At 44.1% G+C, this 27,866-nt stretch overlaps 1 protein-coding gene across 2 annotated transcripts in view; it reads left to right on the top strand.

Moving 5' to 3' along the window:
• The first annotated feature begins 6,577 nt into the window (after nt 1-6,577).
• NAA35 (N-alpha-acetyltransferase 35, NatC auxiliary subunit) overlaps nt 6,578-27,866 on the top strand; it is a 114,828-nt gene continuing 93,539 nt past the window's right edge. For both annotated transcript variants that reach the window (XR_013272138.1, XM_077474838.1), the window contains exon 1: nt 6,578-6,649. The gene's annotated coding sequence lies outside the window, so the exon portion shown is untranslated. The remainder of the gene's footprint in view (nt 6,650-27,866) is intronic.

Genomic DNA, 27,866 nt, shown 5'->3' with positions numbered 1-27,866 from the left:
TGAACTGCAGTCTGCTCACATAATTTGTAATAAAAACATCTTTGCCATTCTGAAGCTTCCCGCCAACCACTTCTGTACTTGCCAAATATGCTGCAGAAATCTCCCTCCACTGAGTTTGGCTTCAACCATTTTAACTGTGGGCATCTGAAGCTGCTGCCTGTTCACTTCCTAGATTTACACAGACACACAGAGGTACACCTCCAGCTCTGCAGCTCTCATTGGCCCTCTTATGACTCATCCCCCCTCCCTTCCTGGCAAACTCTCACAAGAGTGAGAGAGCTGTGAATGATATCATAAGCCTAGGCTACTGACCAGACAAGAAACAGAAGTGGGCTGTATAAGGTATTTACTGGCAGAAAAACATGTTTTACTATCCAAAGTTAAAACAACAAGGGCAGAAGATTTAATTGGTGGAAAGTTGAAAAAAATCACTGAAAGTCCGCTCTAAAAGGAAGCATTTATTTCTTTGTAACAAGTACTAATATCACTGGCAAACGACCTGAACATAAAATGTTAAGAATATTCCCCACTGATCCCAGCGCCCACAGAGTCAAGGATGATATAATTTGCAAGCTGCTATCATACAAAAGATAAATAAATCATAAAAATTATATAGTATATAGCTCTCGTAAATCTATTGTCCAATATATACCATATTGACAGCGCTAAAACAACAAAACAATCAATCTTAAGAGGGTGATAGTCCCATGGTTATAAAAAGCACCACAGTAATGTCCTTAAAAAGTCCCACGCATCTAAGGATGGGATTTCAGTTGAAACAATCAAATGATGAGAAACAGAAAGAAAAGTCCATCGCCAAGATAAGATAACCAGTGCAAAAAGAGCTTGACAGCCGGTGACACCCCTTATGGTAACACACTCACCAGAACCCAAAGGGTTAACAGGCACTTCGTTATGAGTAATCTTTCTCTGGTGTTCCTCTGTAACAAATTCCTGTGTCATCAACGATCAAAGAAGGTTCTCAACCTCAGATTCTTTAATATCGCATCAATAACAGGTAATTCAGGATTTTTTATACTTCACTCCCAGCAGAAGGTTCGCATATAGGAAACGACAAAAAGAGAGGTTCCATAGTGCAAACTGTTTTATTCATTAAAATATTCGTGCGCATATACACCATACGTACATAATCATTTAAAATTCATTCACAGAGATGTCACTACTAGAACGACCGGATTTGTCTCACCGCGGCTCCGGGCGTCTTAGATCAAATACAGGCTCGGCTTCCACGGCGGGTCCCGGGAGAACGTACAAAGCGACCGCTCTGTAGTTACGAATAGCTGCTTGATCACGCCCATACGCGTTTCGTCATTACGTCTTCGTCTGTGGGCGTCACGTCTGTGGCACACCCACAGACGAAGACGTAATGACGAAGCGCGTATCAGCCCCAGTGGCATTTCTGGGGTTAATAACAACTCTATAGTTATTCCTGAATTATTTGCAAATCTAATTTCAGGCAGCTGCAGAACATTGTGGCAAATCTTACATTTTTGGGAATGGTTACTGGGTTTGACTGCTCATACTGTGCCAATGAAGCCAGGTTATTTCTTATATACAGTATAATTAAATCTACATATATCTGATTTGAAATAATACAGGTGTGCTTAAATTAGACCTCTAAGACCCCTTTCATACTGCCGCGCCCATAGCGTCGGCAGTAAAACGCCGCTATTTTTAGCGGCATTTTAGTGTCAGATTAGCAGCGCATTTCGGCCAATAGCGGGGCACTTTTACCCCCACTAGCAATAGCGGCGTTTTGCCGGCGGTAATGCAGCGCTGTCCCATTGATTTCAATGGGGAGCAGCGGTGGAGGAGCGGTAAACACACTGCTCCTTCACTGCTCCAAAAAAGCTGCTGGTAGGACTTTTCCTGACGTCCTGCCAGCGCAACGCTCCAGTATGAAAGCCCTCGGGCTGCAGCGGCGCTTTGCCGGCGGAATAGCCGCACTGCCCCATTGATTTCAATGGTTAGGATCGGTGAATACACCGCTCCAAAGATGCGGCTAGCGGGACTTTTTTTACCGTCCTGCCAGCGCACCGCTCCAGTGTGAAAGCACTCCGGCTTTCACACTGGAATGAAAGGAGCCGCTTTTTTCAGGCGCTATACAGGCACTATTTTTAGCGCTGTAGCACCTGAAAAATGTCTCAGTGTAAAAGGGGCCTAATTGTGTCCCCTTTCCCAAAGGCTTTTTATGGGCAATTAAAATTAAAATGTTTCCTTGGGTATTCTCCCCAATTGGGACACAGTCAGCAAAAAAATGTCACACGTGTTCTAGTCCCTCTCCACCCCATCTAAAAAAAAGGTTTGGCTGTAGTTCTACTTTAACTATAAACTGTCTGATGATCTGTAAAGGCTTTTAAAGTGTTGCCTAAAAACGATTTTGAATACTGTAATTTTTCGCTATTTGACAGGCGCACAATTTTAAGGCTTGACAAATATGGTAACTATTTACTCCAAGCAACCTAATCTTCTATATTTTACCCTAAAAATTGGGTATTATGTTTGTGTGCATCAAAATGAAAAAATGCGCATTTTTTACAGGAAATGTTGATCTGCAGACCAATGCATGATGTAAAAAATGACAACTGCCACCATTTTATTCTCTAGGGTTTCCACTTTCAGAAAATGCATCATAGTGGGGGGTTTGATGTCATCTTTAGGCCCAAAATGTGCATTTTAACGTGTGGAAAAAAAATGCCAAAGCAATAAAAGGTGTAACTAAAGGCATTTTTTTGGGATAGAATCAAGAGGGATTAGAACACCTGTCAGGTTTTTATTGCTGTCTGATGTCCCCATTAGGAAGAATTATTAGGCTGACCATACATGTTTAATTCCCTTGTAAAATTTTACTGCAGATTTACCAAAAAGCATGCAATATGAGGTTAAAACGAAACAACTTTCAATTATACCCAATTAGGCAGGCCCTTGCACTACAAAATGTAACCCTTTACCATTCGCCGGCTGTCAAATGACGGCTGGGTGGCGCAGCTCTCGTTCTGGGTGAATGTCATATGACGGCCCTCCAGAAAGAGCACGCATCTCGGTGATCGGTGGTGTGGTGTGTCAGTCTGACACACCTCTACACCAATCTCCGTAAAGAGGCTCTTTACCACATGATCAGCCGTGTCCAATCACGGCTGATCACGATGTAAACAGGAAGAGACATTGATCGGCTTTTCCTCATTCGCATTTGACAGACGCAAGTAGAGGAGAGCCGATCGGTTGCTCTCCTGACAGGGGGAGTAAGTGCTGATTGTTTATCAGAGCAGCCCCCCCTCGGATTGCCACCACACAGGACCACCAGGGAAATGCCAATCAGTGCCATCAGTGATGCCATCTATCAGTGCCACCCATAAGTACCTGTCAGTGTCGCCTATCAATGCCCACTGTCAGTACCCATCAGTGAAGGCAAAAACTTACTTATTTACAAAATGTTTACAAAACAGAAACAAAAGAAAAAAATTTTTTTTTCAAAATTGTAGGTCTTTTTTTATTTGTTTAGCAAAAAATAGAAAACACAGAGGAGATCAAATACCACCAAAAGAAAGCTCTATATATGGGGACAAAATGATAAAAATTCTGTTTGGGTACAGTGTAGCATGACCGCACAATTGTCATTTAAACAGCGGCAGCACTGAAAGCTGAAAATTGGCTTGGGCAGGAAGGGGGTGTAAGTGCCTGGTATTGAAGTGGTTAAGATAAATCTAAAAGGAAAATGTACAAGAAAATTGAACTTATATGGCCAGCCCCTATTTGTCTTGTTTCTCTTAGAGGCTTTTCACACTGCTAGTTTTAGCGGCGCTATTCGGCCGCTAGCGGGGGTGCTTTTAACCCCCGCTAGCGGCCAAAGAAAGGGTTAAATGCGCCCTAAAAGCGCCACTGTCGAATCACTTTGCAGGTGCATCAGCAGCAGTGCTCATTCATTTTAATGGGCAGGGGCGGTTTTGGATCAGTGTATACAGCACTCCTCTATCACCTCAAAGATGCTGCTTGCAGGACTTTTTGTAACATCCTGTAAGCGCACCACCCCAGTGTGAAAGCACTCAGGCTCTCACACTGGGGCTGCAGGGGAGGCGTTTTTTTATGCGCTATCTTTAGCTCTTTAGTGCCTGAAAAAAGCCTCAGTGTGAAAGGGGTCTTATTATTGAAAGTCAAAATGAAAAAAAAAATCCCAAATTGTAGGTTGACACCAGAATAGAGTTGCCACCTCATCCCTTTAAACCCGAACACATATGAATTACACAGGTTCTGAGGCTAATTTAATGCTGATAAGGCACCAATTAAGTTTAATTACCACCTTAATCAACCACAGAACCTGTGTAATTCATATGTGTTTGGTTTTAAAGGGATGAGGCGGCAACCCTACGTCCAGAACAGTAAGACCCCTTTCACACTAGGTTGTCCGTGTGTTAGCACTAAAGCACCGATTGTTTTAGCGGCGCTTTAGCCCTGTTTAAGCAGCACTTTTCAGCCGCTAGCGGCTGAAGAAAGGGTTAAAACTGCCCATGTTGGCCTGGTTCCGGAGCCAGTCTCGATACCATCCCCTACTCATTTTCCCTTCTTTTATTGTGTTTATTATAAGTATGTGATGGTTGGCCCTTTGGTTTCATATTCATGCTTTGTAGCCCCTGCGAGGGCGCACAAGGAGCAGATTGTAGTCTCATGTTTTTTCCTGTTTGTTCAAATTTTCAATAAACATATTGAAACAGAAAACTGAAAACTGCCCATGTTGCGGCTTTTTGGAAGCGCTGCCCATTCATTGCAATGGGCAGGGGCGTTTTGAGAGCGCTGTATACAGTGATCCCAAAGATGCTGCTTGCAGGACTTTTTCTAATGTCCCGCAAGCACACCGCCCCAGTGTGAAGGCACTCAGGCGGCATGAGAGGCATTTTTCAGTCGCTATTTCTAGTGCTCAAAACGCCTAAAAACTGCCTCAGTGTGAAAGGGGTCTAAGGGTATGATCACATGTACTGAAGATTTTAGCTGACTAAAATGTACTGGAGATTTCAGTCAACTAAAATATGACTAAAAGGAAAACAATTCAGACTAAAACTAAAATGATATTTTAGTCAAAAGACTTTGACTAAAACTAAATTGAAATTTAATGTCAAAATGAACAATGGTTATAACAAGTTAGGACTGTCTTTAACCACTTCAGCCCCAGAAGAATTTACCCCCTTCCTGACCAGAGCACTTTTTGTGATTGGGCACTGCATCGCTTTAACTGACAATTGCGCGGTCGTGCGATGTGGCTCTCAAACAAAATTGAGGTCCTTTTTTTTCCCACAAATAGAGCTTTCTTTTGGTGGTATTTGATCACCCCTGCGGTTTTTATTTTTTGCGCTATAAACAAAAAAAGAGCGACAATTTTGAAAAAAAAAAACGCATTATTTTTTACATTTTGCTATAATAAATATCCCCCAAAAATAAATACAAAAACATTTTTATCCCTCAGTTTAGGCCGATAGGTATTTTTCTACATATTTTTGGTAAAAAAAAAAATTGCAATAAGTGTTTATTATTTGGCTTGCACAAAAGTTATAGCGTTTACAAAATAGGGGATAGTTTTATGGCATTTTTATTAATTTTATTAATTTTTTATTTTTTTTTACTCCTGACTGCGACATTATGGACACATCGGACATTTTTGACACATTTTTGGGACCATTGTACTTTATACAGCAATCAGTGCTATACAAAATGCACTGATTCCTGTGTAAATGACACTGGCAGTGAACGGGTTACCCACTAGAAGGCAGTGTAGGGTTTAAGTGTGCCCTGGGGAGTGTTTCTATCTGTGGGGGGGGGGGCCGTGGCTACGTGTGGCACATCACTGATCTCAGCTCCCAATCACAGAGATCAGTGACACTGTCACTAGGCAGAACGGGGAGATGCTTGTTTACATTAGCATCTCCCCGTGAGGCGATCGCGGGTAACCCCACGGCAATCGAGTCCACGGGACCTGCGACCTGACTCATGGAGATTGCCGCGGGCGCTGGCTGCCTCTTAAAGGGCCACAAACAGGTACGTCAGTTTGCCTGTACGAGCCCTTCTGCCGACGTATATCGGCGCGAGGTGGTCGGCAAGCGGTTATACTGTATACTCTTGCTAGGTAAATGCAGTTCAGTTTTGTTTATTCTGATTATTGTAAACAGAATACTGCAGGTATTTAACCATATCTCACTGAGTAACGCTATTGTCTTATTGATTTTTTTTATTTTTTTTGTATATGTACACTTGCTAATCCACTTATTTTAGGCTACGCTGGGCCCAATAGATTCTTTGAAATACCTCAAGGTGTGTTAGTAGGTAACAGATGAGAGGGGGCGTCATCTTTAGGTGTGCAGAGAATTCACAAAACAATTCAGCTGCTCCTTTGAGAGTCTGAGAAAGACTTGGGGTTTATTAAAAAAAAAAAAAAAAAACTGGAGAGTGCAAAACCTGGTGCAGCTGTGCAAATTAGCCAATCAGCTTCTAACTTCAGCTTGTTCAATTAGGCTTTGACAATAAAACCTGGAAGTTGATTGGGCTCTGTTTCTTCAGAGATGCACCAGATTTTGCACTCTCCAGTTTTAGTAAATCAACCCCACTGTGTCCAGAGTCAGACATCTGCAACTAATAACAACAGGTAACTGCTGGATGTACAGCGGCAGCTCCTGTTGCCCTATCATTACTTTGTACAGGCTTTTGCATGCACCTGTTATCGCAGGTTCAAGAGACCACTGATGTTAGCCACAGGAATCTGCTTTTATACCTATAAATAGGGATGAGCTCCAGCGTGTTCGCATGGAACACGTGCAGAGTCCACCTGGAAGTTGGCGCATCGCTAATCACAGGCAGTGAGACCTTGCCCAATCTCTGCAGCCGCACATCAGGGGAAATGTCTCACTGCCTGTGATTAGCGCAGCGCTGCACCAACTTCCTGGTGGCCTCTGCACGTGTTCCATGCGAACACGCCTGAGCTCATCCCTACCTATAAATGTTGGCACACAGGCATTGAAAATAGATAATCTGGTTGCGTTTTTAGTGCTTCCTGAACAGCTATCAATGTTACTCAAAACTATCAAAATGAGAATCGGATGGAGGAGTTCACACTACAGCGTTAGTGTTGCGATGAGGCAAAAATAATGCTGTCTGCAGTTTGATGCTTTGCAACTGCCTCCATTTACTTCTATTGGAGCGTACCACAAGTGCGCTGTAAATGCTGTATGAGGTTTTACAGTATGTTTTAAGGTGTGGTTGTAAAGCGTCAAAAGTGGTCATTTCCAATTTTAGCCTTGTAAAAAAAAAAAAAAAAATCACATCTTCCAGGGAGTTTGAGGAGCATTGCCTGACACCACATGAATGCCCGTGCAATACATCCAAAACACTAATGTTATAGGTGTGTTAACACGCTTTAGGATTCAATGCCTGTCTGAAAGCACCCTAAAGTCTATGTTGAATGTTAATCCTGCAAGACCATGACTGCCTCATAGGGATGAGCTCCGGCGTGTTCGCATACTCAAAGTGCAGAACCCGCCAGGAAGTCGGCGCTAATCACAGGCAGTGAGACATTGCCCGATCTCTGCAGCTGCACATCAGGGGAATATCTCGCTGCCTTTGATTAGCGCAACGCCGGCTTCCTGGCAGGCTCTGCACTTTGAGTATGCGAACACACCGGAGCTCATCCTTGCTACCTAATCTCTACATACTGCGCTTCATCCAGATTTGTTAGTTCTACCTAATTACACTTGCAATATAAAAATTGCGGTTATCAGGAGGAAGTTATTAAAAAGGCAGTCCACTTAAAAGACCTGCTCCAGTCCTCACGTATGAGTGGCGCTTCGGTTTAGCGCTTCTGTCTTCTTCTGCCAACTGCTCTTCTGCTTTGTTACTCAGCTTTTATGCGCTTTCAGTGGAGCCTAGAATTTGCCAAGCCAGTCCTCATTGGGGAGATGTTAAGCTCCAAGCCATGACATGCAGTTGCCGATGAAGTAGATCATGGTCTGGGCTTGCTGACCCACCATACCAGAACATCAAACGGTGTGCAATGCAGAGGGATTAATAGTAAAGTTGGAGCTGTAGTAGAGGGCAAGAGCCGCATCAGCTGATGTCTCCTCTGTAGTGTTGGCTCCTGTCCCATGGGCAGTAATACCAACTACACACCACCAGAGTGGTGCCAGCAGCAGGAAAGGAGATCTTCAGGTCAGTATGAAGCAATACACTGGGTAAAATGGTATAGGGAAGCTTTAAAGCTGATGTGCAGTTTACCCCACACCGCAGGTGCAGGACAGTGTTCCTGTGGGTTTGCTGTGCTTGGCCATATACTTCTATTTTATCCTGCGGGTTTGGTGCATTTTCTGAATGCAGGAGTTTTTGTGCGTTTCTAGAAAGTGCACCACACCTGCAGGAGATTTAAAGAAATTTATGGCAAAGCGTAGCTAACCCAAAAAGGTCATAGGTCCGGTGAACTGTACCCATGGCGGGCGTAAACCATAGCACATCAGTGTGAAAGCAGCCTTCTATTGGACTCAGGGCAGTAAGGGTCCATTTACATTTGTAGTTTGTGGGGTGGTAAAAACCCATAGCTAAGACATATTTTTATCACCCGCACCCCTTTTAGCTGCAGTGACCAGGGATGTACACATTTCGCAGCTGCAGCAGTTATGCACCGTCATGGTTGGTGGGTGTAGCAACTGTCGTGCATGACCCATTCAAGTGAATGAGGATGCTGTGCAAGTTCCCTGCAACCTTGTGCAGTACAGGAAATGAGGGGGTTAAAGCAGGCAATGCTGTTGCTTTCTCAACACCTGCTTTAACTCCTTGGAGCCCACAGAAGCATGCAGTTGCGGGACGCTTGCAGAGTGGCCCTCATTTACTTGAATGTTTGGTAGGTGGTAGCACCCACCAAAAGCAACAGGAGTTTTAATTTCTGCTGCCTCAGCAGCTAAAGGGGGTAGGGATTGGGGGATTTGTGTGAATAAGCCCTAAAGCTGGATACATGCTATACAACTGTTCCATTTCCTTTAGATTCATCTAAGTAGGGCAAGGGCCTGCCTGAATGCATACAAATTGACAGTGTTTAGGTTTGACCTCATTAGTAGATGGTTTTGGTAAATCCCAAAGGGAAGGAAATATAAAGAAAATTGTATAGTGTGTAACCAGCTTTAGTGTGCGGCACCTGAATGCAACCAAGAGCTCATTTACAAGTGTAGCAGGAACTGCTGCTCCTCTGAAAAGCGATCTGAGTGTAATTGAAAGGTGGTGAGCAGGCAATGTTTCCTCCTCAACACCTGATTTAAACCCATGATTGCCGTGCAATGCATGCGATTGCAACAGGGTATTACGGTAAAGGCTTAAATTGGGGGTGAGGAAGTGACACTATGCCCGGTGATCTTTGACTTCTGAATGCTTAGATGCAATAAATCAGTGGTAACTAACTTGAAAATTATAAAGGGCCTCAAGTGCTCCGGCGTGTTCTCACACTCCTCGTGCAGAGCCCACCAGGAAGTCGGCGCAGCGCTAATCGCAGGCAGTGAGACATTGCCCTGATTTGCAGGTGCAGAGATCGGGAAATGTCTGACTGCCTGTGATTAGTGCAGCGCCGACTTCCTGGTGGGCTCTGCACGTGGAGTGTGCGAACACGCCAGCGCTCATCCCTACTACTAAAGTCGCTCCAACTTTATAAAAGGTTCCTGTACTACTACAAGACTACTTCTATCTGACTTGTGCCCATAGACTTTAATGGAAGTTGCCTCCAATTCGGATCCTCATCTATATTGATGTTATTTAGATCTGACATTACAGGGAGATTACCCAGGCATTCCCTGAAAGTTGCTTCAAAGTTGTACTCGAGTTGCTAGCAAATCGCCAGGAAGTTGCCTGACATGGTCGCACCGTAAGCGACTTTCAGGTGGCAGTGTGAATAGAGCATAAGACAGCTTTCACAATGCCACACCCATAGCGTTGGTGGTAAAACGCAGCTATTTTTAGCGCAGTTTTACAGTTGGCTTTGCGGTGCATTTTGGCCACTAGTGGGGTGCTTTTACCCCCGCTAGTGGCCCAAGAAAGGGTTAAAACTGCCCACAATAGATAGCAATAGCAGCGTTTTGCTGTTGGTATAGCCACGCTGCCACATTGATTTCAATGGGGACCGGCGGTAAACACACACTGCTCCTTCACCGCTCCAAAGAAGCTGCTGGCAGGACTTTTCCTGATGTCCTGCCAGCGCAACGCTCCAGTGTGACAGCCCTAGGGCTTTCGCACTGGAGACAAAGGAGCAGCAATTTGAGGGCAGATTGCAGGCGCTATTTCTAATGCTACAGTGCCTGCAAAACATCCTCTGTGTGAAAGGGGTCTAAATGTCATCAAGTAGTTTATTGGTTTGCTGGAACTGATATTATGAGAAAATAAAGTAAAGCTGTAACAAAATACACTGTAACAATATTGTTACAACGTATTAGTGAATAAAGATTGTAACAAACTTTTATCTGCTTTTGACATAGGAGTTTCTATCAACACTCATATAGAAGGCACTAGGCAAGGACGGTGTGCATGGTTGCACAAGGAACACCAAAGGCATTTTTCTTATAATTCTTTATTTACAGAAATTCAACGAGATTACAGAAAGCTGACACAAAATATTACCAGCCATAGAGGATTATTCTACAATCTACATGGTCTTGTCACCGAAACGTGGCATGATATTTCTTGGTTGATCATGTGCTTTGTAGAGAAGTCTAACTCTATAGTATTACCGATAATTTTTTTTATCCATCCTATGAAAGAGACTATTGATCCACTGTATAAGACCCTCTTGTAGAATTCCAATTCTGAATTAAACAACAAAAACAAATAATGACTAAGGGAGATGATTGGGAAGGACAGACTAGGAAATGAGCATGTAAGGTTGAAAGAGTTGGAGCCAAAAATGTGGGACAAGAAGGTGCAAGGAATCTTCTATTGGGTTTGTGTGGAAAAGAAGAGTGGGGATCAGGGAGTATGACACCTGTGCAAGCCTAGTTAAAGGGAAGAAAGTACAGAGAGCAAAAAGGTGGGTGGTGGGGCTACTTCTGTAAAGTTCGGGGTTGACTGCCTCCAAGCTCTGGCAATAGCTTGGCATGTCCCCAGAAAAATTCATGTCCATTTTCTCTGTCCTCGCTAGATCCAAATTAGGTTTATGGAGTAATGCTTTTCATGGATTATGTGTTATGGGTCTAATATTTTAATACAAATCATTTAAATAAACTTGGATAAAACTTGGGAAAATTTTAGAACCACAGGACAATGCCACCATATGTGGAATAGGGTGCCTGGAATGTGTCATGCTCAAACACAAAGGCAGACAGGGAGAGAATTCTGCAATTTTCTCAGGGCTCATATTCCAAAGGAAAAGTAATTTATGAGCATTTTCTTGGGCTAAGGTATTAAAGGAAAAGTACAGCCAAAGTTCGTTCTGCACTCCTGTGACCCATTTTTAGCAGACAGTGGGATGACGTCACAGAGCTGGTCAGCTGCTTCAGGCTCGGGCAAGATCGCGACCATATGGTAGGGATCCGCCCACATGCCTGGACTGGCACCCGCCTCAGCCACTCAGCGAGCTGCTGAGCCTGAGCGGCCGCTCCCGCCCCCGCCACAGCCCAGCTTTTCAGTGAACGGGGGGTGGGGAGACTGTTACCAGCTATCTGCTCAGGGCGCTCTGAGAACTGAGCGATCGGCAGTGTTTCATTGCTCGGTTCTCGGTGTTAGAGCTGGCGGGGGACAGATGCAGCATTAGACTAATGCTACATCCACCTAGGTAAGTATTATTATGAAAAAAAAAACTCTATACTTCTCTTTAAGGCCGGGTTCACACATATGCAAATTGGATGCGGTTTCCCCCCACATCCAATTTGCATGACAGGCAACCGGCTCTCAATTAAGCTGGTTCACGCATGTCCAGGCCGGCCACGGTGCCGATTGAAAGATGGTGTAGTGCGTGTTTGGGTCCGGTTCAGGTGCGAATTAATGCAAAAATTTCACCTAAACCAGTGAACAGACACTAACCCACGGCCGCACATATGTGAACCTGGCCTTAATAGAGCAAGTGGTTGCTGCTGTCCAATTTTTCCTCCTTCAAAAACGTCTAAAGATTTCCCCAAGTCGCCTTCCCAGTCAAGTATATATTTAGGTTTATGCTGCGTACACACAACCAGACTTTTTGTCAGACTAGGTCCAATGGAATCAGTCCGTCAGACAATCCGATCGTGTGTGGGCTAATCGGATCGTTTTTCGTAAAAAAAAAAATCAGACAGACCTAGAAATAGAACATGTTTCAAATCTTTCCGACAGACTCAATTCCTATCGGGAAAACCGTTCGTTTGTATGCTGGTCTGATGGACCAAATACGACGCAAGGGAAGCTATTGGCTACTGGTTCTTGAACTTTCTTCTCTAGTCCCGTCGTACGTCATCACGTTCAAAATTAACAGACTTTCGAACAAACTTAGTCTGTTTGTGTTTGGCCAATCCCATTTGTTCGGAAAGTCCATCGGAACTGCACCGAAAGTCCATCGGGAAGACCGCCAGACCTAGTCTGCTGGAAAGTCCAGTTGTGTGTGTGTGTGTGTACACGGCATTAGGGAAACTAAGGCAGAATATAAAAGTAATGAGACGAGTCGAGTGTGGATTATTTTTACTAGTTTGTACACTATCTGATACTTGACTCTAATATCTGATATCTGACATTGCTGTCTGCCTCTGATTCTAACACCTGGTGGTTGGCACAAATGCTGACCATACACGGATAAAAAATCGTTCGGGGGGGGAAAAAGTCAGATTTCTAAAGATCTGTGGAACGTGCATGTGATGACGACATTGTACGTCATGCTGTCTAATTATCAGCCTACTAACTGATGAACAACATCAATGGTTCATTTTTTTGTCGACCAATTACACGATCCATGGTTACATTTTAGCATGCGCTGTAGATTTTTTTTTCAAATGGTTTTCGAACGATTCCACTACTAATGTTTAGAAAACTGATCATTTTTAGGCTCACAAAATCAAACCTGGTGGGTCTTTTTTTGCCATTAAACTTTGCATTTCCGATAATAAAAATGTTTGAAAAGTCGAATGATTGAGAGTGTCGAATCCTTTCAAACCTGTATGGCCAGCATAATACTTGGTTCCGACACCTAATTCTGATAACTGGCTTTTAGGGATGAGCCGAACACCCCCCGGTTCGGTACGAACGTTAGAACCCCATTGAAGTCTATGGGACTCGAACGTTCGAATTGGAAAGTGCTAATTTTAACGGCTAATATGCAAGATAGTGTCCTAAAAAGGGTTTGGGGACCTGACTCCTGCCTCAGGGGACATGGGTCACTGCAAAAAAAAGTTTTAAAAACTGCCGTTTTGGCGGGAACACAGATTTTAATGACGATTAAAGTGAAAAAAAAAAAAGTGAAATATTCCTTTAAATATGGTGCCTGGGGGGTGTCTGTAGTATGCCTGTGAAGTGCCACGTGTTTCCCGTGTTTAGAACAGTCCCTGCACAAAATGACATTAAACGGAAATAACACCATTTAAAACTGCTTGCGGTTTTAATGTTATATCTGGTTCCTGCAATATGGTTGAAAATCATTGAGAAACATGGCATGGGTAGCCCTCCCTGCCCATTACCAGCCTATTTGGGTCTTGTACGCATATTAAGGGGAACCCCGTACCCATATTAAAAAAAGGAAATGCGTGTGGCCCCCAGGCCCTATATACTCAGAACAGCAGTATACAGGCGGTGCAAACAAGACAGGGACTGTGTAGGTTTGTTGTGTTAAGTTGAATCTGTTTGTCATTTTCAACCGGTACATTTTTAAAGTGTAGCTCCAGTCAAAAAACTATCTTTAAGCTTTTTGGAAAACATAGGGAAGGGTTATCAGCCCTGTATAATTTGTTTTGTCGTCCATCTTTTTTCATCTCACTTGCTGCTGTCTCATTGCGTTTGCAAGTAGGAGATGTTTGTAAGTTGGATGTTTGAAAGTAGGGGCCTGCCCTATATTATAGCGGTATGTACTGGGTACAGAGCACGCAGACAGCACGCACCATCTCCTAACACTACTGACTGCAAGCTCTATTATTAACCACTTGTTAGCCCAATGTTTGCATAAAGTGAAAGATGAAGTTATGCTGAGTAAATAGATATCAAACATGTCACTCTTCAAAATTGCACATGCCCGTGGAATGGCGCCAAACGTCGCTACTTAAAAAATCCCCATAGGCGACGCTTTAATTTTTTTTTTACTGGTTACATGTTTTGAGTTGCAGAGGAGGTCTAGGACTAGAATTATTGCTCTCGCTCTAACATTCTCGGCGATACCTCACATGTGTGGCACATGCGAGCACATGGGGACATGGGCGCTTTAATTTTTATTTTATTTTTTTATTGTTCATTTTACTTTATTTATTTTAGTTTGACATTTTTTTCCCCAAAAATATATTTTTGATCACTTTTATTCCTATTACAAGAAATGTAAACATCCCTTGTAATAGGAATATGGGGTGACAGGTCCTCTTTACAGTGAAATCTGGGGGGTCAATATGACCCCACATCTCACCTCTAGGCTGGGAAGCCTGAAATAAAAAAAAGACTCTGGCTTTGATCGTACTGGCGAGTTGGTAGAAGCACCGGAGGGCGGTGAGGGGTGGGGGGCGTCTATGGCTGGGTATTTCAGGGTATCACCGAGTATGGCTGGGTATGGCAATTTATGGCAGGATATTACAGAGTATTGGCGGGGTACTACAGAGTAATAGCAGGGTACTGCAGAGTATTGGGGGGTACTACAGAGTAATGGCAGGGTACTGCAGAGTATTGGGGGTTACTGCAGAGTATTGGGGGTTACTGCAGAGTATTGGGGGTTACTGCAGAGTATTGGGGGTTACTGCAGAGTATTGGGGGTTACTGCAGAGTATTGGGGGTTACTGCGGAGTATTGGGGGGGGTTAGTGCGGAGTATTGGGGGGGGTTAGTGCGGAGTATTGGGGGGGGTTAGTGCGGAGTATTGGGGGGGGTTAGTGCAGAGTATTGGGGGGGTTAGTGCGGAGTATTGGGGGGGGGTTAGTGCAGAGTATTGGGGGGGGGTTAGTGCAGAGTATTGGGGGGGGTTAGTGCAGAGTATTGGGGGGGGTTAGTGCAGAGTATTGGGGGGGGTTAGTGCAGAGTATTGGGGGGGGTTAGTGCAGAGTATTGGGGGGGGTTAGTGCAGAGTATTGGGGGGGGTTAGTGCAGAGTATTGGGGGGGGGTTAGTGCAGAGTATTGGGGGGGGGTTAGTGCAGAGTATTGGGGGGGGGTTAGTGCAGAGTATTGGGGGGGGTTAGTGCAGAGTATTGGGGGGGGGTTAGTGCAGAGTATTGGGGGGGGGGTTAGTGCAGAGTATTGGGGGGGGGTTAGTGCAGAGTATTGGGGGGGGGGTTAGTGCAGAGTATTGGGGGGGGGGTTAGTGCAGAGTATTGGGGGGGGGGTTAGTGCAGAGTATTGGGGGGGGTTAGTGCAGAGTATTGGGGGGGGGGGGTTAGTGCAGAGTATTGGGGGGGGGGGGGTTAGTGCAGAGTATTGGGGGGGGGGTTAGTGCAGAGTATTGGGGGGGGGGTTAGTGCAGAGTATTGGGGGGGGGTTAGTGCAGAGTATTGGGGGGGGGTTAGTGCAGAGTATTGGGGGGGGGGTTAGTGCAGAGTATTGGGGGGGGGGTTAGTGCAGAGTATTGGGGGGGGGGTTAGTGCAGAGTATTGGGGGGGGGTTAGTGCAGAGTATTGGGGGGGGGGGGTTAGTGCAGAGTATTGGGGGGGGGGTTAGTGCAGAGTATTGGGGGGGGGTTAGTGCAGAGTATTGGGGGGGGTTAGTGCAGAGTATTGGGGGGGGTTAGTGCAGAGTATTGGGGGGGGAGGTTAGTGCAGGGTAATGGCGGGGTTACTGCAGAGTATGCACTGGTATTGCAGAGTATTGGCAGGGAATTGAGGGGTTAAATTCGGTGAGCAGCGATGTGGGCACTGCAGATGCAGCCCACATCGCTGCTGACACCGATCTCTTTCCCCTCCGCTGTACCGATCGGTACAGAGAGGGGAGGGAGGAACCAGCGTCATAACATGACGCCGGTTTGTTTCCAAGTGATCACTCCGTCATTTGACGGAGCAATCACGTGGTAAACGGCCGCTATGAGCGGCCGTTTACCGTGATCCGTGATGCGCCGGGTCCTGTGGACCCGGCGGTCACGGATGCTCTCGAGTGCGCACACCTCGGGGCATGCGAGAGCAGAATTCTGGGAGGCCGTTAATTAACGGCCTCTCAGAGTTAAACAACCGCCCTGAAGCCGTTAATCGGCAATGGGCAGTTGTTAAGTGGTTAAAGCTAGATCACTAGCTATATAGGTGAGGTGAATATAGTGGTGTATACTGCAGTCAGGGCACAGACAACAACCACTACACAGCAGCAAGATAGGAAATCAGCCAAAAACGATTGGTGTGTACTGTGTTGAAGGTACACAGAACACCCACTGCTTCAGATGCTAAGTAACACACTACACGAAGCCACCTCAAAGGCGGCCTTATATAGTGTGGGGCGTGCACTACACAGCCTGAGCTATGATTGGCCACAGGCAGGATGCCTGTGGCCAATCATGGCTCTCCTCGCTGCCGACGCTGCGATTGGCCAAGCATGCGGGGTCACAGTGCATGCTTGGCCAATCATCGGGCAGCAATGCACTGCGCCAACGCAGTGCATTATGGTCCGCGCGCGCGTCACTCGAATTTTGACGCGAACGGCCAAAACGTTCGGAATTCGCCGAACGCACGAACAGCCAATGTTCGAGTCGAACGTACGTTCGACTCGAACACGAAGCTCATCCCTACTGGCTTTAATACCTGATACTGACCTTTAGACTCCAACATCTGCCAACATTATCTTAAGCCTGAGCCAGTGTTCACACTGATGCAGTGTGGGACACCAGATGTAATTTGCACAGAAATCGCAGCACATGCCTGTGCGAATTACATGTGGTGTCTCTGTGGTGTGATTTGAGCCATGGATTTGTACCAAATTCATGCAGGACCTTTTTTGTTCGCACCAGAATCGGATTGCATGGGTGTTCACACCCATGCGATCTGATTCTGCAAATCGCACTGCGTTTTTAGGCGTTGTTAACTTCACATACACTCCGCAGTGATGCGGTGTAGACTTTGCTGTGAATTCTCACCACACTATGTGAACCAAGGCTGGGGACTGGTTCACACTAGTGTGATGCCAGACATCGCATGTAATTCTCCCCACATAGCTGTGCAGATCACATGGGGATATCTGTGTGATGAAAATTCAGGCATACAAACTGGCTGAATTTTCATCGCATTTGGGGCAAACTCGTGCAGGACCCTTTTTTTGTCCACACTAAAATCTGATTGTGTAGGTGTTCACACCCATGCGATCCAATTCTGCAAATCGCACTGCATTTTACAAACCGATTGCAGGGTGTCATTGACATACACTCTGCAATCAGTGCGTGTGAACAGGTTGCGATTTTGATGTGGTTTAAATTTGCTGTACATTCGCACCGCATCTAGTGCAAACTGGCCCTAAATGAGGTTTGCAGGGCAAGTGTGTATGTATGTTTGTGTGTATGTATGTATGTATATATATATATATATATATATATATATATATATAATTAGGGCTTTTACTGATTCAAATTTTCGTGTTAATATATTTTTTTTTTAATCGACTAATTTCGATTAATTATAACGCACATACAGATCCAACTACTTTTAGCTGATCTCCTTGCATTGCAACTCTGCATTAGTCAGTGGTAAATGTGGTATACACTATATACAATCACCCAACACTAGTTAGTTTCCACAATCCATGACTTAACATCACACAAATATGTTTTAAATTCAAACTGTAGCACTGACGTAAGTCATTTTTGCAGGAGGTGGGCAGAGGCTGCGGACATACTGCAGGAGGTGGGCAGAGGCTGCGGACATACTGCAGGAGGTGGGCAGAGGCTGCGGACATACTGCTGGAGGTGGGCAGAGGCTGCGGACATACTGCTGGAGGTGGGCAGAGGCTGCGGACATACTGCAGGAGGTGGGCAGAGGCTGCGGACATACTGCAGGAGGTGGGCAGAGGCTGCGGACATACTGCAGGAGGTGGGCAGAGGCTGCGGACATACTGCAGGAGGTGGGCAGAGGCTGCGGACATACTGCAGGAGGTGGGCAGAGGCTGCGGACATACTGCAGGAGGTGGGCAGAGGCTGCGGACATACTGCAGGAGGTGGGCAGAGGCTGCGGACATACTGCAGGAGGTGGGCAGAGGCTGCGGACATACTGCAGGAGGTGGGCAGAGGCTGCGGACATACTGCAGGAGGTGGGCAGAGGCTGCGGACATACTGCAGGAGGTGGGCAGAGGCTGCGGACATACTGCAGAAGGTTGGCAGAGGCTGCGGACATACTGCAGGAGGTGGGCAGAGGCTGCGGACATGGTGTCCTCCTCATAGTAGCCTCCTCCTCTGACCACCATCATATTACTTCTCCACATCATCAATGTGCTGTGCAGTACGGTGCTGCCCTGGCCTGTGGAGAGGTGAAAGGGGCACAGGAGGAGGACGACACAGTACACTGATTATGTGGACTGGACAAGTAATATGATGGACAGTCACAGAGCACATCAGTCTCTGGCCCCTGCATGGCTTCAGCCTCCCGGCTCCCAGTAATGTCATTTTCTCTGTCCCCTATTTACAATATCCCCCCAGTTTCACTCTCCTCACCATCATACGTCTGTGTCACCCCTGCTGGGCTCCTCCGCCGGCAAGTGTACTGCAGGACAGGAGTCTCCGGCCACCAGCCCTGTTATTAAAAAATGGCGCCGGCTGGTGCAATTACGTCACTGCACATGCTCTGCCTGGCCAAGCGCGTACGAGTTTTCCTGAGCCCGGTCGGCTTTGGATCGGTGCATGCGCAGTTGAATGGTTTGCTCGTGGCCATTATTTTTACGGGCACCACCGATCAAAAGAATTTTGATCGAACAAAAAAATTAACAATTAATCGAGGAATTAATTGTTAATTTCCGCACCACTAATTTTATAATATTTTTTCATGTGACAACACTGAAGAAAGGACACTTTGCTACAATGTAAAGTAGTGAGCGTACAGCTTGTATAACAGTGTAAATTTGCTGTCCCCTCAAAATAACTCAACACACAGCCATTAATGTCTAAATTGCTGGCAACAAAAGTGAGTACACCCCTAAGTGAAAATGTCCAAATTGGGCCCAAAGTGTCAATGTTTTGTGTGGCCACCATTATGTTCCAGCACTGCCTTGCGTCTTGGGCATGGAGTTCACCAGAGCTTCACAGGCTTCCACCAGAGTCCTCTTCCACCCCTCCATGACAGAGCTGGTGAATGTTAGAAACCTTGCACTCCTCCACTTTCTATTTGTGGATGCCCCTCAGATGCTCAATAGGGTTTAGGTCTGGAGACATGCTTGGCCAGTCCATCACCTTTACCCTCAGCTTCTTTAGCAAGGCAGTGGTTGTCTTGGAGGTGTGTTTGGGGTAGTTATCAGCAAACTGCGGGATTTCTTGTGCATCTTTAGAAGAGGCTTCCTTCTGGGACGACAGCCATGCAGACCAATTTGATGCAGTGTGCAGAGTATGGTCTGAGCACTGACAGGCTGACCCCCCCCATCCCTTCAACCTCTGCAGCAATGATGGCAGCACTCATACATCTGTTTCCCAAAGACAACCTTTGGATATATAACGCTGAGCACGTGCACCCAACTTCTTTGGTCAACCATGGCGAGGCCTGTTCTGAGTGGAACCTGTCCTGTTAAACCACTGTATGGTCTTGGCCACAGTGCTGCAGCTCAGTTTCAGGGTCTTGACAATCATCTTGTAGCCTAGGCCATTTTTATGTAGTAGAGCAACAATTTTTTTTTTCAGATCCTCAGAGTTCTTTTGCCATGAAGTGCCACGTTGAACTTCCAGTAACCAGTATGAGAGATAATTTAACATACCATTCACACCTGAGACCCTGTAACACTGAGTCACTAAAGAGGGGAAACTGGGTCCAATTTGGACAGTTTCACTTAGGGATGTACTCACTTTTGTTGCCAGCAGTTTAGACATTAATGGCTGTGTATTGTGTTATTTTGAGGGGACAGCAAATTTACACTTTTAGATATATAAATATATTTTAAATATTTTGAGCGGTGTACTCACTTTTGTGAGATACTGTATCTCCTAATTGCCTATATATATATATATATATATATATATATATACACACACCTTCTAATTATATCTTAGATCCTGGGGATGGCCTGTGCTTGCAGTGTGTTCCCATACCCTCCTTGCATGACTTTGCGGCTCCATCGGCGTCTATGACCAGTGGGGTGTTCTGCTGCCTCAACAGCAAACTTTGCTTTACATATATTGTCTTGGCTCCAGAAGAAGCGCATATACAGGCGCAAAACTAGTCACGCACTTTATATGTACTATTGAAAAGCAGAACTGACATTTCCTGAGCTGGCTACTGTTACCCATTTGACCTATTAAGGTTACCTTGTATATTACTGTTCTGGGTTGACTGCCATACTCAGGGTTATTCAGGCTGACCAGTCTCATCCATTGGGCATTTCTGGACTCTGGATGGATGGTGGACTGTTGAGAAGTTGTAATCACTCGTCATGTATGTATTATCCATTATTCATGACTGTTATAAACTAATAAAATATACTTGGATGCCGCTTTTAAATATGCCTATAAAGTCCATTCTTTCCAAACCCAATGTCTTCAATAAGTGCAATAATAGTTTACTTCCATTAGGTGGCAGCAAAATTAAATGAATGACCTTTTACAGCAGTAGATTCACAGAAGTGTATATACATACTGTGGGCCTGTACATACAACATAACTCACAGAATTCCCGCTAGATCTAAAAGATAAAACTAAGTTAATAAAAAAAAAAGATAAGATGAAAAAAAATATACAGGAGCTCAGAGATGCAGGAACTGAGGAAGAGGAACAAAGTTAGAGATAATAAACTCAGGAGCAGAGCAAACATTAGAGCCAGCGCTGAGGGGGGGGGGGGGTGCATAGGGAGGGGAATTAGTAAGGGACAGCTGTCTTTCTCAGCAGATAAAATCTGGCAGTGGGAGAGGGGGAGAGAACAGCTTTCAGCTGCTGGAGGAAGAGACACAATTGTCCCCTCCCCCCCGTGTGCGTGGGCTCCTTTCAAGAGGACCGGTGGTCCCCCCTGTTAGCGGCCCTGCATACTCGGCACCTTTCTTTTGCTTTACCAGACACTTAATTCCGGCTCAACTAAACATCCCATTCCAATTAGTCAATAGACCTTTTATATGTGGTTGTTCTTTGTAACTCACTGTCACCGGTACGGTAAAGTAATTCTAATCCGCTTAAGTTTTTCTACCTTAATGCATTGTACACCAACAATATTGCGCAAAAGGAAAATTATAAATTGAAATAGATAAATACAAAGAAATGTATATGATGAGCAGCCAACACGCTAAAACTAGGGATTTTTTTTAGCTGGAAAATCGATAAAAAATGTAGTGCAAGCGCTCAGCCTATACACACTTCTTATAGTGCTACAAAATAATATGTGCTCAAATATATGTATAGTATTACCCAAAGGAAAAAAATATAGATGCACTGTAATAAAAATACAGAATATGAAATTGTATAAATATATACAGTGACCTATATATATACCAAGAGAAGAGGGTAATAGGATGTTGTATCTCTAAAAGAGAAAACAGTGACTATGAATATCTGTAAACAATAAACACAGTGATAAAATCCATAGATAACTGTGAAAACAGTGACTGTGAATGTCTATAAACAATAATCTCAATAATGAAGTCCATAAATGAATATATAGTCCAAAACAATCGTGCAGAGTGCCAGTAGTGACCAGGATCCTGTGATATTGTGACCGAAAAAAACAATGTTCCACCATGTGACAATCCCACCACCTTATAGGGTGTAGGCTTACCAGATCTATGTGACCCTAGTAGGCATACGCCTCAGGGGTCAATCAAAGCTTGCGATCCCAACCAAAGAATGGTCTCAAGGATTAGGTGTGTCAGTCATGGCATATACGATCCCAACAGATGGCTAGATGTGGTCAATATTCCTCATGTGCATATATAGATCCAACAATGATTCAGGCATGAAAGATGAAAAGACAGAACCGACATGGCATAATAACGTCTTTAAAAAAACTTTAATAAAAAATATTTTGGTAAAACTCACATTTCCAAAAAGTACAATCAAGCGTGTCAGGATAAAAATGGCAGTAGCGGAGTCCTCCCGACGCGTTTCGACCCACCGGTCATCATCTGGGGTGGACTCACACTACTGTCCTACTGCCTTATATAGGTACTCACACAGTGAAGTGATGGCAATCCTCCATGTGTTGCGATTATGCCCACTTCCGGTATATTAAAGATGGCGGACGAGCGTGCGTTCCACGCCTCGATTGAAATGCGTTCCACCCATATCAACATCATTTAAGCCCAGAAAACCTAATTGGAAGTGAGGGTAATTCTACTTCCGGTATGCGGAAAAATGGCGGCCCGGCGTGCGTTCCACGCCTCGCATTGGGTGCGTTTCACCTATCCATATTGATATGTGAAAAGAGGATATAGGCACGAACCTGTTTTTTATGGTCATATATGAAACGAGCCAACATATAATAAATTTGAATGCTGTGGGCTCACAAGTTATCAAAAAAAGTGTCCAGAACCCTTTTTAGAGTGGTGATCAGAAACCGGAAGTGAGCATCCACAAGACCCGGAACCGGAAGTAATTGTCCATCACTTCCGGAGCGGAATGAGGATGTAAACAAGACATCAATGCAAAGAAATCACTATCTATTCTCTTATACAGATAAAAAGGTAGCGCTAATGACACCTAATGGCCACTAATAAGATTGCAACTAAATATGCAGAAAATAAGCCATCTTTACATTACACTGTGCAGGAAAATGCAACTCACACTAATGACACCTAATGGCCACTAATGAGATTGCAACTAAATATACAGGAAATAAGCCATCAATACGTTACAATGTGCAAAAAATGCATCTCATGCTGCAGACTAATAATTTTATGGTCACAATGACCATATACCACAACATTGAATAAATATTATTAATATGGTCATTCCAAAAAATTAAAAAATAAAATAAAAATATAGATGTAAAAAAATAGAGATATACAAAAAAGTTAATGTCCACGGAAAAGCATACCCAATGTCAGACTACATATCACTAATGCCAGAAGGTCTACGAATCATCAATGAACGCATTGATGTCCCACTCCACATTCATACCGAGTGGGGAGTGGGGACTGAAGTTCGTATATCCAAAAAGTTTCAAGCCTGGAGACCCACGAGTGAGGGGTCCCCCTCTCCAAGGTGGAATATATTTATCTATCACGATAAATTGAGTGCCACGTAGATCGTTACTGTGGCATTCCCTATAGTGTCTCGGCACCGTGTGCTTAGATAATTTACTTCTGATCAGGGAGATATGTTCGCCGACCCTTGTGGAAAAAGTTCTGGTAGTGCGGCCAACATATTGCTTCCCACAGGGGCAGGTTATTAAATAAACCACATATTTAGTTTTGCAAGTGCAAAAACATTTAATTGAATATCTTTTACCAGTTACAGTGGATGTAAATTCTGAAATTTTTCGTTGTGTCAATGCATTATGTTGACACACACTACATTTTTTGCACGGAAAATAGCCTACCATGTTATGAAAGAAAGTAGGCTGTGTTGAGGGTTAATGATGTTGGGGGCAATTTTACTTTGCAAGGTGGGAGCCCCTCTGAAGAGAACATTAGCTCTTTCAGGAAGATTAGGACCCAATACAGGATCTCTTCTCAAAACCTCCCAATGTTTACTCAAAATCTTTTTTACCTGCCTGTGTTGTATGTTGAAGGTGGTTGTAAAGGACCATTTAAACTTCTCTCTATCATTACGGGGGGTTTTCACCTGCAGGAGAGTGTCCCTATTTATATTCAAGACTTCCTGTAGTTGTGTTTCTAAAGTCAGTGCATGATACCCCTTATCTAGGAACCGTTGTTTTAAACAGTTTTGCCTGATCCACAAAGGTGCAATCATCAGTACAATTACGCCGCAGTCTAATAAATTGACTGCGTGGAACGGAGGTAAGCCAACTTTTATGATGGCAACTGTCCATGGCAATATAGCTGTTACGGTCAGTGGACTTAAAGTGGGTTTTTAAAACTGAAACCTCCTGGGGAAATTCCAATCTCCAAATCCAGAAATTGAATTCTGTCAGTACTGGTCTGGAAAGTTAATGAAATTCCCCTGTCGTTATTATTCAAACCACTGAAAAATTCAAGAAGAGCATCGAGGGTGCCCCCCCATAGGAGGAGGATGTCGTCTATGTATCGGACCCACAAAATCAATGATGGGCTCCGCTGGGCATAGACGACATCCTCCTCCCATTTGGCCATGAAAAGATTGGCCAAGCTGGGCGCAAATTTCGCCCCCATGGCCACACCCCTTTGTTGAGAGTAGTACTGGCCGTCAAACCAGAAATAACTATGGCTGGTGGCGAATTCCAATAATTCTATAATGTAATTACGTTGACAAGGAACTAGCGTGCGTTCTTGATCAAGAAAGAAACGCACCGCTTCTATTCCTTTGTCCTGTGGAATACAGGTATATAGGGATGAAACATCGGCAGTGGCTATAATGCATTGTCCTTGGAACTGTATGCCTTCCAATTTCTTAATGGTATCCCCAGTGTCTTGTATGTATGAGGGCATCTTTCTCACGAGTGGTTGGAGGTAAAAGTCTATGTATCTACCTATGCGTGCTGTGACCGAATTTATGCCACTTACAATGGGTCTACCGGGAGGAGCTGTTAGACTCTTGTGGATCTTAGGTAGATAATAGATGGTAGGTATTCTAGGAGATGCAGGGACCAAAAAGGCTTTTTCTTTTTTATTCAAGATTTTTTGTTCGTAACCTTTGTCAACAAGGGCTTTTAATTGTTTTCTGTAAACATTTGTGGGGTTATTGGGTAATAACAGATACGTGCCTGGCTCACTCAAGATGTTTGCCATTTCCTCCTCATACTGAGTTTTGTCCAGTACAACTATGCCCCCTCCCTTGTCAGCTGGGCGTATTATAACTTGCTTTTGGTCACAGAGAGACTTCAATGCGACTTTAGGTAGAGAAGTAGAGTGATATTTTTTCACTGGTAATTTAGCTAAATCGCTGAGTACTAAATCTCTAAAAATTTTCACTGCGGGAGCAATGGGTACCGGAGGGGAGAAAAGGGAAGGGTTAGATAACCCTGAGTGGACAGTGCCTGACGTGTTGGCATGGTAGTCTGTACGATACGGATTAGATGTAAGGTATCTTTGAATATTCAGCTTCCGTGTAAATTTGTGTATATCTATAAATGTGGAAAATTTATTGAGTTTATTAGGGGGTGCAAATTTTAAGCCCTTGTCTAAAATCAACATCTCTTCAGATGTGAAAGACTTAGAGCTCAGATTAAAAACCCCCTGCCCTATTAGAGCCTTCTTCTCTTTCCGTCTTTGTAATCTCCTTCCCCCTCTACAACCTCTCCTCGTTCTTGACCCCTTTTTTTGGGGGGTGGGTCCTCGTGAAAACCCTGTTCATAGTTGGTATTGGGAGGATTGTAAGGATAGGGGGAAGGAGAATGCCTGGTATAAGTGATGTCAGAACTCCTCACATCGCGTAAAGGTGCAAACCTGTTTTGCGAAGGAGGTATGTCCTCATAATGTTGGATACCTCTATTATAGTAATAGGGGGGGTTGGTTTCCCGGGGAGGGAGATAATTTTGATGGCTAGAAGAGTATGGTGTACGTGGTGAATGGTAATATGGTGAATTATTGTAATCCACAGGGGCTGAGATGTTTCTATGATGAGAATGATCTCTTTGATGCCCACGTCCTCCTCTCTTACCTCTTGGGCCCCCCCTGCCCCTTTTGTGATTATTTGTCCTATATGGGCTAAAATGTTGAACATTGTGTGTTCCATTATCAGGCCCCCTCTGAACAGCCTCACTATATGTTCTGGGAGGTGGTATATCCTGGGAGGCAGAAGTACCGGGATTAGAGCCAACCTCCATATTCACAGAAGGGGAAGTTTGATTGAGAGGTGGTGCTAAAAATAATTTTTGCCATCTGAATACATTGTTTGTCTTATAGTCATTCGTGTCTCGGGAATATTTTTTCTGTTTTTTATTTTTTGGTCTCGATCCTCTTTTTCCAAATGATTGAGTAAGTTGGACGAGAGAGAATTATATTCCGGCGACCCTTTATATGTATTTAGTTTATCTCTAATCTCCTTAATTTCCTTATCTATGTTTAATAAACATGCCTTTTTCTTTAAGATAAGGAAAGAGAGGAGATTGGTACCTGCCTCATTAAAATATTTGAACCAAGAATCAGGGTCTGATTCTCCCTGTTGTGGGCAAACGTCCCATCTGAGGCTACGGGGAACCATCTGTTCCGTGATATACTGTTGTAAAAATACCAAGTCCCACTCCAGGTGTAATTCGGTCGACATGATATTTTTCAACCTTACAAAAAGGCCTCCGATTTCAGTATTGCTACTATCGGGGACAAATACACCATCTATGTTCACTTTATGTGAAGCTCTGTAGTCAAATACATCCATTGTAATTACGGATGTTTCTTTACAAATGCTGCAATATTAATCCACTAAAACCACAAGAGAGATGTACACCAACAATATTGCGCAAAAGGAAAATTATAAATTGAAATAGATAAATACAAAGAAATGTATATGATGAGCAGCCAACACGCTAAAACTAGGGATTTTTTTTAGCTGGAAAATCGATAAAAAATGTAGTGCAAGCGCTCAGCCTATACACACTTCTTATAGTGCTACAAAATAATATGTGCTCAAATATATGTATAGTATTACCCAAAGGAAAAAAATATAGATGCACTGTAATAAAAATACAGAATATGAAATTGTATAAATATATACAGTGACCTATATATATACCAAGAGAAGAGGGTAATAGGATGTTGTATCTCTAAAAGAGAAAACAGTGACTATGAATATCTGTAAACAATAAACACAGTGATAAAATCCATAGATAACTGTGAAAACAGTGACTGTGAATGTCTATAAACAATAATCTCAATAATGAAGTCCATAAATGAATATATAGTCCAAAACAATCGTGCAGAGTGCCAGTAGTGACCAGGATCCTGTGATATTGTGACCGAAAAAAACAATGTTCCACCATGTGACAATCCCACCACCTTATAGGGTGTAGGCTTACCAGATCTATGTGACCCTAGTAGGCATACGCCTCAGGGGTCAATCAAAGCTTGCGATCCCAACCAAAGAATGGTCTCAAGGATTAGGTGTGTCAGTCATGGCATATACGATCCCAACAGATGGCTAGATGTGGTCAATATTCCTCATGTGCATATAGATCCAACAATGATTCAGGCATGAAAGATGAAAAGACAGAACCGACATGGCATAATAACGTCTTTAAAAAAACTTTAATAAAAAATATTTTGGTAAAACTCACATTTCCAAAAAGTACAATCAAGCGTGTCAGGATAAAAATGGCAGTAGCGGAGTCCTCCCGACGCGTTTCGACCCACCGGTCATCATCTGGGGTGGACTCACACTACTGTCCTACTGCCTTATATAGGTACTCACACAGTGAAGTGATGGCAATCCTCCATGTGTTGCGATTATGCCCACTTCCGGTATATTAAAGATGGCGGACGAGCGTGCGTTCCACGCCTCGATTGAAATGCGTTCCACC

Source organism: Lithobates pipiens, unplaced genomic scaffold, assembly GCF_037356315.1.
Source record: "Lithobates pipiens isolate NorthernLeopardFrog02 unplaced genomic scaffold, aLitPip1_a1.2 Scaffold_13, whole genome shotgun sequence".
NCBI lineage: Eukaryota > Metazoa > Chordata > Amphibia > Anura > Ranidae > Lithobates > Lithobates pipiens.
Note: the sequence above shows the minus strand (reverse complement) of the source record. Positions and strands in the feature narration are given on the sequence as shown.